Source organism: Phyllobates terribilis, unplaced genomic scaffold (assembly GCF_046119375.1).
Source record: "Phyllobates terribilis strain yellow unplaced genomic scaffold, ASM4611937v1 Scaffold_9__5_contigs__length_417890890, whole genome shotgun sequence".
NCBI classification, from domain to species: domain Eukaryota; kingdom Metazoa; phylum Chordata; class Amphibia; order Anura; family Dendrobatidae; genus Phyllobates; species Phyllobates terribilis.
In genome coordinates, this window is record NW_027362769.1 from 108,872,207 (window position 1) to 108,887,521 (window position 15,315).

Here is a 15,315-nt window from a genome sequence, read left to right on the forward strand (position 1 = left end):
AATTAAAACCTATGACCGGATTGATTTGATCTTTGCGTCTTCTATAGTGTACTCTATCTCATCATGGGCTACAAGCCCCAGATTCGTTTTCTGTCCCACAGTTCCAGGTTTCCCAGCTTGCAGTGTATAATAGTAAGGCCATTCTCTCTCTTTATTCCTTGTAACAATTGATCATTTCTTACTGTTTCTGCTGATTTGCAGTCTTTCCCACAACCCTATTTCCTTCCTCCTATGAGTGTATTAATGCCATGTTGTCCCCAGAGGCTGCTCAGGAGTTGACCTACTCACATGATGTCTGTTTTTACAATGATTTCTCCCTCTCACGAGGTAAACTGAATTGTGGATTTATAAAGTCCCCATTTATGCCTGTGAAGTTGGAGATTATGGTCAGACGATCTACATAACAGCCCAGATGTGCGTTCATAACTATTGAGGGGACGGACTACTTCAACATGAATGACATAGAAAAAACTTTTTTTTTTACCTTTAAAAATCTTGCACTGTGCTTGGATATAATGAGGGGTCACTGGTAGATCTGTTCATTATTCATCAATGATAGTATATATTTTTTCCATCATAGGAAATAAAGTTGTACCGCTAGGATATGACATAACTTTCGGTTCTCCAGTCCCCAAATAAATGACCTGCACCCCCAACCCCAACCTTAGGATAAGTTACCGGTATCAGACTCCTGGCACCAGTCTTTCCAATCTGCTGTTTGCAGGTTCTGTGCCTCCTGCAAGTGAACAGTGAACAAAGCTGGAACTCCACAGCTCCATGCACTATGTAGTGGCTGTTCTCAGGTACTGCAGCTCAGCTCCCATTCAGTTCAATAGGAGCTAAGTCGCAGTACCCAAGAATGGCCACTACACAGTGCACTGGTGTTCTGGCTTTGTACACTGCTTACTTCTGTCCGCCTTGGGATATGGTAACAGCTTATCAGTGGGAGTGCCCGATGTCGAATCCTCATTGATTAAATATTAAAGACTTATCCTAAGAAAAGGCAATTAATGCAACCCCTTTAAGCGCCTGGGGCTGAGTTGTAGTCATTCTACAGAGTCGTGCTGTTAAGAAAAGAAAATCATAAGGTGCCGCTGCACTTTATCTCTCACCAAGATCCCTTTGTTCTTGGGTGCACCTCATGCAGGACTTTTTTTTTGAGTGTAAGTTATTACCCTGGGGTATATGTATTATCCAGTGGATACGCCATATATACATGATAGATGTGAGCCCATCACTTACTGTCTAGGACTGGTGAGATGGCCACACATGTCTTGCTTCCATTTTAATGTAAGTTCTGAAAATTACTCAGCATTGTTCAAAACTCTCATACAAATGAATGGAAAGAGCTGCACATTCACAGCTGCCTCTCCACTGACAAGATGGTGAGATATCATGTTCATATGCCATAAGTGTATGAGATGGGACAACCCTTTTAATTTCAAGTGTACAGAAATTATATTTTTATAAGGGTATTAAAGGTGTTAGCTTTAGGCAGCTATTTTATTTTTAGAAGGGAACCCTATTGGCAAGGTGATCACAGGGTGTCCTTCTGCTAGGACCTCCAACACTCAACTGTCATCTGTGAGGAGAGCCTGGTAGTGAGTCTTCAAATTAAGCCTTACAAGGTTATCATTGAAATCTATGAGATGTTTGTGTGTTCCCCCTCCAAAAGCAAAATATTTCCCTGGAAATCTTGCATGTTGCCAGGCACCTCCCCAGTGTACACTGCTCGAGAGATTTAGTATTACATGGTGGCCATTTGGATTAATAGCTGTGCATGTAATAATTGGATGGCTCTAGATCAAAGTCGCCAACCTACCCCAAAAACATTTTCTGGACAACTTAGCAAAAATCACAGATGGCCCAACATTTTTATGGACATAAGATGTGCCCCTTTATACATGCCACACCTCCATGTCATGCCCTCAAAAGGCCCCAAAAGAAGAGCTGATATGCAAACCTTAAAGGGGTTTTCTACTGAAGGGAAGGCAGATCAAATTCCCTAAAATAATAAACAGAGCAGGTACTCACACTCTCTGAGTCTAGTGCTGACGTCACATCAACAAAGCACATCACCACTGCAGCCAATCACTGAGCTTAACAGCTTGTGTTGTCTACCTCGGCCGAACCGCTGAGCTCAGTGATTGACTGTACTCACAGCCAAAACACTGAGACAGGAGCAGTGGCGAGGAGGGTGAGTAAGTATATAAGAGTATTTAGGGTCCACTCTCCTTAAAAAACCCTTTTAATGTTACAAAAGTCCATCAAACAAGAATGGTACAGTGTGTGTGTATAATGCTGTATGCGTGTTATCTATTTCACACTCCTTAAGGAGGTTGACCACCCAATGAGAAAATTTGTAGCTGCTCTGCCGCTTGCAAAATTTGGTGCAACATACGCGCACGTGACTGCAAGTATGCAATTTGCAAAATTGGAGTCACATTCCGAAAAGGGTCTCAGTTGTTTTGATAATCAAAGCTGCTGAGACTCTAGTCGGCGTGTGACTACAGCTATGCTATTGCACACTGTTAGTATTCGGCAAGTTGCAGGGCTTTTTGTTCTTTTCCTCCAGCGTTGGACAACCATTTAAAAAAAAGACTCTATCACTCGATCAAAAGCGGCCAGTTTTTGCTCCAATTTTATTTCCGTTGTACCCCTGAATATCGGAGTATTTTTTTATATTTATGTGTATGTATATGTATATATATGTATATATATGCCATATGGTTCTCGAGATATGGGCAGTTTATTTAGGGCTAGGTTTAATGATCTTCACCAGGGGTGTGAGGCTCATAGGGTACTAATGCTGAGAAGCCTAAAGGCACGCCCCCGAGGATGCTACGAGCATAAAATATAGCACCGAATAGATAAGTCCATATGTATGGACCGAATGACGAATTTAAAACCCCCCAAAAAAAACAGAATCCTCAAGGGGAGTAGCAGGAATAAAATAATAACAAACACTGGTCATTTTTGAACTGGCGGCAGATCCTCTTTTGAAGAGTGAGTGGAGTAGTTGATATGTGTGTGTGGGCATCATGCACCATCTAGCATATCTATACAGACTGCACCCACTGTCCTTCCCCCATGCCCCATATACTGACAGCACATGACCACTCCATGCCCCACATAGTGATAGTATGTCAGTCGGAGACAATCTTTCGTTGTCATGTTCTAGTGAAGTTCTGAACCCCCTTACACACCCCACAAGTGGCTGTTGCGCTGTAGACTGCGCTCAGTGACAGCACACACAGCTCAACTATTCTCTACTCCTCAAGACTTCGCTCGTGGAGTAGTAGATAAGATGCGTGTGTGTTTAGGCTCAAATAAAAAGCCCTTGCACTTATTAAAAAATTCACAAATGTTGTTTTTTTCTGCCGGGCACAATGGACAGCAGAATAAAGTACCTGAGAAAGATGATTAGCAAGCCAGCTCTAGACCTGCTCTGCTTTGTTCTTAGCCACGAAGGGAAGACCCCACCAAATGTCCTTTTACCCTATAGGAAACCCCCTTCAAGTATCAGTATTCTTTATATATAGAGATAGGTTTTCTTAGAAATTACATAGAAAATGACCTAATTTACTCCCATCTTATCTTTAGCTCTGCTTAGCACTGAGGTTTCTATACTAGGTGAGCAAAACATCACATCTGGGCTATTCCGCACCCACGGTATAGCTTCACTGTGTCAGATTGCAGGGAAAAAAAAACTGAATTATAATAAGGTGCTGCGAAGAGGAAGTTTGTCGTCATCTGCAGTTTGAACAGGAAATGAACTACTTACTTGATTTTAGAGGAACTTACATTTTGGGCTTTAACAGACTAACAGCCGTAACTCAGGTCAGTGAGAATTTCCATTAATGTTTCTATTGAAAATATCAATCCCTTATTTATGCTATAAGGTACGACGCTGTGTAACCGGTAATGTTACTTCTCAGCTCTAAGTGATTTATGTCTTCTAGACATAGGGAAGATGCTACTAACTCAAAACTATCGCGTACTCTAAGATGGCTAATGATCTTAGACAAGGAGTGGGAAATGTTGCCATAAATATATGCGATGTTCAGCCTACAGTACTGATTATTCTGTGTAACTATACCATTAATAATGCTTATTTATTATTAAAGGGTTGCTCCACTACTTTTATCCTAAGGATAAGTCACCAACATCACATCGGTGGAGGTCCATCACCTGCCAAACTAACTGCTCATCTGTTCTTGGTGCCAGAGGTGGTCGAATGTTAGTTGAGGAGCAAAACAGTACAGCTCTTCAACTTTGTAGTGGCCGCTGCTGGGGCCTGCAGTTCAAATGAATAGGAGTAGATCTGCAGTACCCGGCCGGCAGCAGCCACTACAAAGTTGAGGAGCTGCAATGTTCACCTCCTTAACTGCTAACATCCTGGCCTCACCCCCCCGGGAACCAATGACAGCTGATCAGTTGGGGTGCAAGATGTCGGACCTCCACCGATCTGATATGCATCACCTGTCCATAGGATAGGTCATCAATATAAAAATAGTGGAGCAACCCTTTAAGGATATGTAATAGATATACTGTATGTGTGCAAATAAATTGAATATCTCATAATAAATGGATCTGAGAAGTGGTGGGATCTATAACTCAGAAAAGTCAGTTCTTTATTTGCTAGAAGCAAGTACAGTTAGACAACTGCATCTGAGTATCTCCAAACATCAGATCTTGTGAGGTGTCTCCAAAAGTGGTCCAAGTAAGGACAACTAGGGAACCCACCCAAGAGCCATTGATTCGCGAGGGAAACGAAAGCTAGCCTACTGGTTTAAACTTACAGAAGAACGACTGTAGCACATTAGTCATTTAATGCCGGTTATGATAGGAAGGTGTGAGAACACACAGGGCATAATGGTTTGCTGTGTATAGAGATGCTTAGCCATAGACCGTTCAACACGGACCCTTGTCCACCACCAAAAAAGCCTACAATTAGGGATGAGCGGAAGCGAATTTTAAAGTTCTGGGTTCCTACCGGACAGTTACTGTCTGGTGCTAAACGGCGAAACCGGATTTTCCCTGGAAGTCTGTTGCAATGTTCGGAGTTCCAGGAGGGGTGAGGATTGAGAGAAAATTAATGAATATTTTCCGTTTCAAAAGTCCAAATTCCATTTTTTTCAATGGGGTTCGGGTTCTGGTTCAAGTTCGGGTACAGTTCTGGTACCCAAACCGAACTTTGGAATAAAGTTTGGGTCGGGTACCAGAATCCGAACTTCCATGGGTCCGCTCATCCCTACCTACAATGAGAATGTGAGCTTCCGAAGTGGACCATTGAGTAATAGAAGTAGTTGGCCTGAGCTGATAAATCACGTATCTTTTTACATCTTGCTTACAAAGCTCTGGGTCACAGCTTGCAGCTCCATTCATCATAGGCCTCATTCAGACATCAGTTTTCTTCATGTAAAAGAAAAACAGACAAAGTTTCATCAGAACGTCATCTGAGTTTCAGCAAAATTTGGTCCAATTTTCATCAGTTTTTCTCGTATGTGAAAAAAAAAAAGTTTCTCCACCCTCTCCTCGTGAAAATTGAACAGCTGTCCGAGTTCTATCTGATTTTGTGCACAGACCCATAGACTTGCTTTGGTGATTTTGATTTTGGTCCACAAAAAAATCCCACACATGTGAACAGCCCCATAGACTATTATAGATCCCAAAAAGACGGATAGCATTCATACGTGAAAAAACGGACATGTGACTGAGCTCTAAACGGAACTGGTCTGTAATGCCGAATGTCACTAATGGGGAGAAAACAGCCATGTTTTTCTGATGTGATTCAATACTTTTAATAAGATAAGAGACATAATAAAGAAAATCAATATATCTGCTCTTCCACCACAGATCCCAGCATGTATGTGGTCACCCTGCAGCTGAGGATCTTACTCTAGTCGTGATATTTGCATTGATATTGTGTTTTTTGTGCCTCTGGTTGGAGAACATGAAGTACGATGGTGCAGTAATATAGTCGGCATCTAATTACAGTGGAGACATTTTTGCGGCATTTCCCATGAATAAATAATGAGGCCGTAGCAGTCTAGGTCAATAGTAAAACTCGATCCATTAATCTGTATTTCTAAATATACCTTGAATACTTTAACTTTAGCAAAGACAAACTTAAAAGTAACAGCAGATGAATTTACAGAAAAGATCTGCTTAGTTTATTGAAAATATTATCGTTAACCCATGAACTATTATTAATGATGCATACTTGTCATACAAAACCTGTCATCCATCCACAATGACCTAAAACTCTTTTTGGTGCACATACAAGTTCAATATGCCCAGTTATCCACTTTTCGTCTAGTGGGTGGCTCCTCTTCATCAGCATTCTGCCAGCGTTATAGGAATTGGGACTATCTTTAATTCACTTCTCAACATGTGGTTGCTCCTGCAATTGTCCAATGGTGTAGCTGCCCTCATAAAACTTTATCTTCTTATCAGATATTGTCTTTTCTATCCCATTATTATTAATATTATTATTACTTTATATCAGTAGTGTGACATTTCAGGCTCTGATAGGGCAGCTACATTCTCAGGAAGCCGACTGATAAAAAAAATGCTGCAATATTTTTTGCGGTGGAATTTTGCAAGTAAGAATGTTTCTTTGTCTTGATGTGAACAGTTATCTTGCAATCAGGATAGTCAGCCATCTCTCCATTCCTGGTGGCCGGGGCTGGAGCTCCGTTCTCCATAGGTGGCATCTGCACTTATCAGACCCTTTTGGCATGTCCTGCGGGTACAAAAAGGTCCAAAATAGGATTATTCCCTTACCAACTTAACAAGAAATTTGCTTACTAGTTCTGCAGGAGTTATGTGTTTTCTTCCACAATAATTGCACAATTATAGCAGAAGTTAAAATAGGAAGTGTCTCTGCAGTCTGGGGAGATAAGTTGTGAGATAAAGTTTTAGTGGTTCTTTCATTAGATGTTATTATGGTGTTTTTTCACCCATAGAAAGCAACGTGTAAGTGAAAAAAGCAGCTAAAACTCAACAAAAAACATTACCATCAGTTTTTGTAGAGTTTTTAGTGAATAGAGCAGGTACCACAAGATGGTAAAACCCATTTAGTTTTGTGATTCTCCCAAGTTTAAACCAAAATGTCTTGGTGTCCTCACCTGAGCATGGCAGTTAGGATTAGTACAGTTTAATTAAATTAGTAATAGTTGTTAAAGCAAACAAAGCCTGAGCATTGCAATGGCTGTGAAAGTAAAGAATGTTCAACCAATGTGTGAATAATACCTGACCAACTCAATGGCTCTACCAATGTGTGAAAATAAACAATGTCTACCAACTCAATGCTCTGCCAATGTCTTAGGTAAACTATGCCTGATCAATTCAACTCCCCTCTCTGTTTTTACATTTGCAATTGTGTATTTTTTCATGAACTTTTTTTTTTTCAGAATAGTCACTATTTTTTTTAGACTTAAAAATCTTTTTCCACTAAATAATGTGATCAAATTGTCCTTTTCTCCAAAAATGTTATATGGTTTCACATATGTCTTGCATTGGTGGCCTAATACCTTGCATTGTTCATTCTTGTATGGTGGAAGCAAAGCTGAACTTTGGGATCCTGAAAAACCCAGCAAAAACCCAGCAAGAAAAGTAGCAAAAAAGCCAGTATAATCTTCTTTTTATCTGCAGCTTTTTTTACCCCCAATAGATCAGGTTTTGGCTGCAGGAAAAAAGCAGCAAAAAAGCAACATGTGAACATAGCCTAAAATCTGCAATATCAAATGCTCACTAAAAACTCATCATGGGAACATAGCCTTAGACTCTCATTGACCAGTCTCCTAAATTTACAGAGTGAGCAGACATCTCTCCAAAGTCTAAACAGCAAAGATTAATGAGATCTGCAGCAGGATTGGAAAGTTACGTACTTTACTTTTAGTTCTTATATAGTCACAGTTTAGAGACCTCCTGAACAAAATACCACAGATTGTTTCCCAGTATCCCGGCTGTCATCCAAACAGGAGCTTATGACCAATGTGAACTCCTATGTTATCATTAACACAGCGCTAACGTTAAAGGGTCATTCCCATCTTCATAAATGGGTATCGTCAGATAGTGCTGGTGAATTTAAATCATTTTGCAATTTACTGCTTATTAACATTTTCAGATATTACCAGTTTTGCTTTCTTTTGTTTATTGCTTGCAGCCTTGGAGACCGACCACCGCTGCTAGAGAGCAGAACATGATTGAGCTTGTAAGCACTGTTTTGCAGCTAACCGGGATTGCTGGAGCGCGCGGCTACCTCTCAATCTCAGCCAGCTTCAGCGCAGTGTTTACAAGCTAGACAGCAGAGGTCGGTCTCCTAGAAAACGTGCTGTAAATAAAAGAAAAATGTTAATAACTCAAAAACAGCCGGAGATTTTAGTAAGCATAAAATTACAAAAGTCAAGCACTATTCTACAATATTCATCTATGAAGATAGGAATAACCCTTTAAGAAATACAAGTTACTACACTGCTATTATGGTCTGTTATATTACATTGTTTTGTAACAGAAGGCTAAAAAGAGCTATTTGAAGCTAAGGAACCATTGTTTTTTTCTCGACATCTATATTTTGCAGCGTCTTTAAGGCTATTTTTTGCAGCGTGTTTTTGGTTCTTTTTTGCAGCGTGTTTTTGGCTATTTTTTGCAACGTCTTTTCAGCTATTTTTTGCAGCGTCTTTTTGGCTATTTTTTGCAACATCTTTCCGCTATTTTTTGCTGCATCTTTTCAGCTATTTTTTGCAACGTCTTTTCAGCTATTTTTTGCAGCGTCTTTTTGGCTATTTTTTGCTGCATCTTTCCGCTATTTTTTGCTGCATCTTTTCTGCTATTTTTTGCAGCATCTTTTCTGCTATTTTTTGCAGCGTCTCTATGGCTATTTTTTGCAACATCTTTTCCGCTATTTTTTGCAGCGTCTTTTCGACTATTTTTTTGCAACGTCTTTGGCCGCTGACATTTTTTAGAACATTTGCATTAAATAAACTGTTGTGTTGATTCCAAGAATTAGCTGCCCTAGGAACAATCCTGTTTCTTCTTTTAACCGCTTTGCAGCTTTGGAAAACTGAAGCAGTTAAAAGAATCTCAAACGACGGAACATGTGCACAGTAAGTCGTTTTTACATTTCAGAATATAGGTTCACTCTTTTTAGCTTTTTATCTAGTGCTTTTTCAGGTGGGTTACAGAGTGTATCCCCCCGAAAAAGACGTGCTGTGCACATACCCTCAGAAGTAGATGTTCCCCTGCAGTCTCTGACAGCGATGTACAGTACAGACCAAAAGTTTGGACACACCTTCTCATTTAAAGATTTTTCTGTATTTTCATGACTATGAAAATTGTACATTCACACTGAAGGCATCAAAACTATGAATTAACACATGTGGAATTATATACTTAACAAAAAAGTGTGAAACAACTGAAAATATGTCTTATATTCTAGGGTCTTCAAAGTAGCCACCTTTTGCTTTGATGACTGCTTTGCACACTCTTGGCATTCTCTTGATGAGCTTCAAGAGGTAGTCACCGGAAATGGTCTTCCAACAATCTTGAAGGAGTTCCCAGAGATGCTTAGCACTTTTTGGCCCTTTTGCCTTCACTCTGCGGTCCAGCTCACCCCAAACCATCTCGATTGGGTTCAGGTCTGGTGACTGTGGAGGCCATGTCATCTGGTGTAGCACCCCATCACTCTCCTTCTTGGTCAAATAGCCCTTACACAGCCTGGAGGTGTGTTTGGGGTCATTGTCCTGTTGAAAAATAAATGATGGTCCAACTAAACGCAAACCGGATGGAATAGCATGCCGCTGCAAGATGCTGTGGTAGCCATGCTGGTTCAGTATGCCTTCAATTTTGAACAAATCCCCAACAGTGTCACCAGCAAAGCACCCCCACACCATCACACCTCCTCCTCCATGCTTCACGGTGGGAACCAGGCATGTAGAGTCCATCCGTTCACCTTTTCTGCGTCGCACAAAGACACGGTGGTTGGAACCAAAGATCTCAAATTTGGACTCATCAGAACAAAGTACAGATTTCCACTGGTCTAATGTCCATTCCTTGTGTTCTTTAGCCCAAACAAGTCTCTTCTGCTTGTTGCCTGTCCTTAGCAGTGGTTTCCTAGCAGCTATTTTACCATGAAGGCCTGCTGCACAAAGTCTCCTCTTAACAGTTGTTGTAGAGATGTGTCTGCTGCTAGAACTCTGTGTGGCATTGACCTGGTCTCTAATCTAAGCTGCTGTTAACCTGCGATTTCTGAGGCTGGTGACTCGGATAAACTTATCCTCAGAAGCAGAGGTGACTCTTGGTCTTTCTTTCCTGGGGCGGTCCTCATGTGAGCCAGTTTCTTTGTAGCGCTAGATGGTTTTTTCAACTGCACTTAGGGACACTTTCAAAGTTTGCCCAATTTTTCACACTGACTGACCTTCATTTCTTAAAGTAATGATGGCCACTCGTTTTTCTTTACTTAGCTGCTTTGTTCTTGCCATAATACAAATTCTAACAGTCTATTCAGTAGGACTATCAGCTGTGTATCCACCTGACTTCTGCACAACACAACTGATGGTCTCAACCCCATCTATAAGGCAAAAATTCCCACTTATTAAGCCTGACAGGGCACACCTGTGAAGTGAAAACCATTTCCAGTGACTACCTCTTGAAGCTCATCAAGAGAATGCCAAGAGTGTGCAAAACAGTCATCAAAGCAAAAGGTGGCTACTTTGAAGAACCTAGAATATAAGACATATTTTCAGTTGTTTCACACTTTTTTGTTAAGTATATAATTCCACACGTGTTAATTCATAGTTTTGATGCCTTCAGTGTGAATGTACAATTTTCATAGTCATGAAAATACAGAAAAATCTTTAAATGAGAAGGTGTGTCCAAACTTTTGGTCTGTACTGTACATACACTGCTGTTTTAGGAGTGAGTCTTTCCTTATTCACTTCTAGGTTTCTCTTCAAATTACATTTTTTACTGAATGTTATTTAAACACTGGAAATGTTTCTGCTGAAAATGATTTTGGTGTTAGCACCGGATCACGGTTATTTATGGCACTCTACTGCGGGATTATTACAACATGCATATAAATAAGAAGTTTCTCTTGGACTTTGTGCACGTAACTGATCCAATAATGGCTGAAGTTCTGCTTTTATGTGCTTCCTCTTCTCTACAAGAAAATTAGTTGCTGGTGCGTGCCGGACACTAAGAAATAACTCGTGGACATAGCTGTGATTTTAGATGTGCTGTTTCAAGCTGCTCACCGTGTAATAGCTGGACTTGGCAATGTTGGGTCATAGGGTTTCTCTTAGGCCTCCTTCATTCGTCCTGTACAGGAAAAACAAGTACTGGTGTGATCTGTGGTCCGTGTGTATGTATGTGACATCCGTGTGTCTGTGTGCTGTCCGTATCCATGCGTCATCAGTGTGCACGTGTGCGACACGCATTTCGTCCGTGGTGCGTGAAAAAAAAGGACATGATGCGGGTTTTTCACACGGACATATGGTTTGCATGAAAAACCTGACATGTGTGCACCACCATTGAATACAATGGGTGTGTCCGTACTTACAGTCCTTAAAAAAGCGGAGCGCATACGGACACGAAAAATGGACATGAGGAGGAGGCCTTAGAACACACATGTCAAACTCTGGCCCATGGGCCAAATCTGGCCCGCAGGGTGATTACATTTGGCCTGTGACACCAGAACCATCTCACCTTTGTGGGGCCCATTATTCTGTATGGAGGACTATGTGGGGTCCATGATACTGTATGGAGGACTATGTGGGGCCATTATTCTGTATGGAGGACTATGTGGGGCCATTATTCTGTATGGAGGACTATGTGAGGCCCATTATCCTGTATGGAGGACTATGTGGGGCCCATTATACTCTATGGAGGACAATGTGGGGTCCATGATACTGTATGGAGGACCATGTGGGGCCATTATTCTGTATGGAGGACTATGTGGGGTCCATGATACTGTATGGAGGACTATGTGGGGCCATTATTCTGTGTGGAGGACTATGTGGGGCCCATTATTCTGTATGGAGGACTATGTGGGGCCCATTATACTGTATGGAGCACTATGTAGAGCCATAATACTGTATGGAGGACTATGTGGGGCCCATTATTCTGTATGGAGGACTGTGTGGTGCCCATTATACTGTATGGAGGACTTTGTGGGTCCCATTATACTGTATGGTGGACTATGTAGGGCCCATTATTCTGTATGGAGGACTATGTGGTGCCCATTATTCTGTATGAAGGACTATGTGGGGCCCATTATTCTGTATGGAGGGCTATGTGGGGCCATTATTCTGTATGGAGGACCTTCTGAGGCCCATGACTCTGTATGGAGGGCCTTGTGTGACCTATTATTTTGTATGGAGGAACTTGTGGGGCCCATTATTCTGTATGGAGGACCTTTTGGGGCCCATTTTACTGTATGGAGGACTATGTGGGGCCCATAATTCTGTATGGAGGACCTTGTGGGGCCCATGACTCTGTATGGAGGACCTTGTGGGGCCCATGGCTCTGTATTGAGGACCTTGTGGGGCCCATGACTCTGTATGGAGGACCTTGTGGGGCCCATTATACTGTATGGAGGACCTTGTGGGGCCCATTATACTGTATACTGGTTGGCCCTCGACTTTGTCCAAGTTTTTCATTTTGGCCCTCTGTGTGTTTGAGTTTGACATCACAGTCTTAGAGGAAGGCCAGGTTCAAAGGGCCACTTTATAAATCAGGCCAGTTGGAAAAAAGTTGCACCTACACCAGGCTGTGTTGTGGTGGTGCTACTTTCAGGATATTTTGTGTCTTCTAAACAGATACAGTTAAAGGGGTTGTCCCCTTTCTGATAAGTTTTTCCTATAAGCTCCATTAGTAATAGTAAGAAAAAAAAAACATATGCTTTACTCACCCTCCTCAGGTCCAGCCTGGTCCATCATGTAGGCAAGATTACCATGTGGGGCACTACTTTTGTCTGGGGCACAAAAAGGACAGTATGTTAGGGACACCTTTATATCTGGCACTATTACTCTGAGGTCAATGTGTCATTACTATATAGTACTGAATTACTATATAGTACTTTACTCACCCTATATAGTACTATATAGTACTTTACTCACCCTCCTCAGGTCCAGCCTGGTCCATCATGTAGGCAAGATTACCATGTGGGGCACTACTTTTGTCTGGGGCACAAAAAGGACAGTATGTTAGGGACACCTTTATATCTGGCACTATTACTCTGAGGTCAATGTGTCATTACTATATAGTACTGAATTATACTTGTATTTGGGGGCACAATGCAACATTTTTGCATTAATGGCCCCAAATCATAATTTTTTTGAGTAATTTCCACCTGTATTAATGGCTTTAGCATTTGCGCCTTATTCTCTATACACTTTTTCAAGTCGTCTTTCTTTTCAAAGTCTTTTTTTTATTTTTTCCTCGCCAGCTTTACTTATCCAGATATTTTAGACAGATTCATGAAATGCGACTTTTACCAAATCTCATATTTTTTTTGCTGCATCTCACTCTCAGTACCTGCCCGAAGTAAGGTGTTGGCAGAGTTTTTAATTTGGCTCCTTTTTTTAAGTCAAATATGTGGCTTTGTAAAGATTTTGTGACTTTTATTGCTGAAGAATCGCAAATAAAATGGTTATTAAAGACATAAATAAAGTGCTTTTTTGACTTTGCGCCAAATCCATGGACCGCATGTGTCGATTTGAAGAATTTGATGCAAAAACATCATCCGAATAGAACAAGACAAAAAAAAATGGGTCTTTTTAAACATGTCCAGAATCTCTGACGAGCGAACGGTTCGCACAAAATCGCGGACACGTCCCATATTGATCCGCGTGTCAGATCAAAATCTGTTATGCAAGCCTGTTATGCAAGCCTGTGGGTCTGTGAAAAAATCAGATATCACTCGGATGGTATCCAAGTATTGTCCGATTTTCACGGACAGCTAGGCATGAAAAGATAGAGACTTTATTTTTGGACCAAACGCTAAGGCTATGTTCACATGTTGGATTGCTGCGTTTTTTATGCAAATTAAAAGCTGCTTTTTACACTACCAGCAAAAGCTATGAGATTTCAGGAATCTCATGCACACTTTGAAAACTGCAGCACGTCAATCCTCTCAGCGTTTTTTCACCCATAGAAAGCAATGAATAAGTACAAAAAAAGCAGCAAAAACACAGCAAAAAAAACGTTGCCATGAGTTTTTGCAGCGTTTTTAGTGAAAAAAAACAAGTACAGAAGGATGTGAAACCCATTTATTTTTGTGATTTTTCCCAAGGTTAAACCAAAATATCTTAGTCTCCTCATCTGAGCATGGCTGTTAGGATTAGTACAGTTGAATTAAATTAGTGATATGTGTGAAAGTAAACATTGGCTGACCAAGATGTGAAAATTGAACAATACCTGTGGCCAACCAAGGTGTGAAATTCAACAATACCTGAGCAACTCAAAGGTAGACCAAAGTGTGAAAGTAAACAATGTCCCTCAAACTCAATGCTCTACTAATGTCTTAGGTAAACTATTCCCGACTAATTCACCTCCCCCTACTGTTACATTTGAAATTGTGTATTTTTTTTCTTGAACTCATGTGAACTTTTTTGTTCAGAATAGTCACTATATTTTCAGACATAAAAAATCCTTTTCCACTAAATAATTTGGTCAATTTGCCCTTTTTTTTCCAAAAATGTTTTATGGTTTTACCTACATCTTGTATTGGTGACTTAACACCTTGCATTGTTCATACTTGTTTGGTGGACGCAAAGCTGAACTTTGGGATCCTGAAAATTGCAGCATAAAATGCAGCAAAAACACAGCAAAAAAAAGCAGCAAAACCTGATTTTTGTCTGCAGCTTTTTTTTACTGCCAAAAGATCAGGTTTTGGCTGCAGAAAAAAAAGCATCAAAAAAGCAACGTGTGAACATAGCCTAATAGTAAGAACTGACCAAACTGATCAAATTTTGATGAAACTGATGGAAAAAAACACTGATAAACCTCGGGTCGATTTTCTCAGAATCACTGAAGTGAATGAGCCTTTAATCTGTAGAACAAGCCGAGGTGGAAAACCCGTAAAATGGTCCCCCAACTTTGGCTTTGTATTTTGTCTAACTTTTTGTATTATTGTTCTGTCAAGAAACTCAGTGACAGACATATCCCTAGATCCTCTCTATAAGGCCGGATCCACACATTCACATTTGATGGTCCGAGTACAGACGACGATGTACGGACCAGCTTCAGGCCTCCTCACCAGAATTTAACAGCCTCATGGGTGCATTTGAGACTGTCAAATTTTGGTCA

At 40.8% G+C, this 15,315-nt stretch overlaps 1 protein-coding gene across 5 annotated transcripts in view; it reads left to right on the forward strand.

The window, feature by feature from the left end:
• The window catches only part of WIPF1 (WAS/WASL interacting protein family member 1), a 72,376-nt gene that overhangs the window by 25,265 nt on the left and 31,796 nt on the right, over nucleotides 1–15,315 (forward strand). Inside the window, exon 1 of one of the 5 annotated variants that reach the window (XM_073646901.1) lies at nucleotides 3,770–3,840. The exons of the other annotated variants lie outside the window; for them this stretch is intronic. The gene's annotated coding sequence lies outside the window, so the exon portion shown is untranslated. Of the gene's footprint in view, nucleotides 1–3,769; nucleotides 3,841–15,315 lie in introns of those variants that run through there. 5 annotated transcript variants of the gene reach the window in all.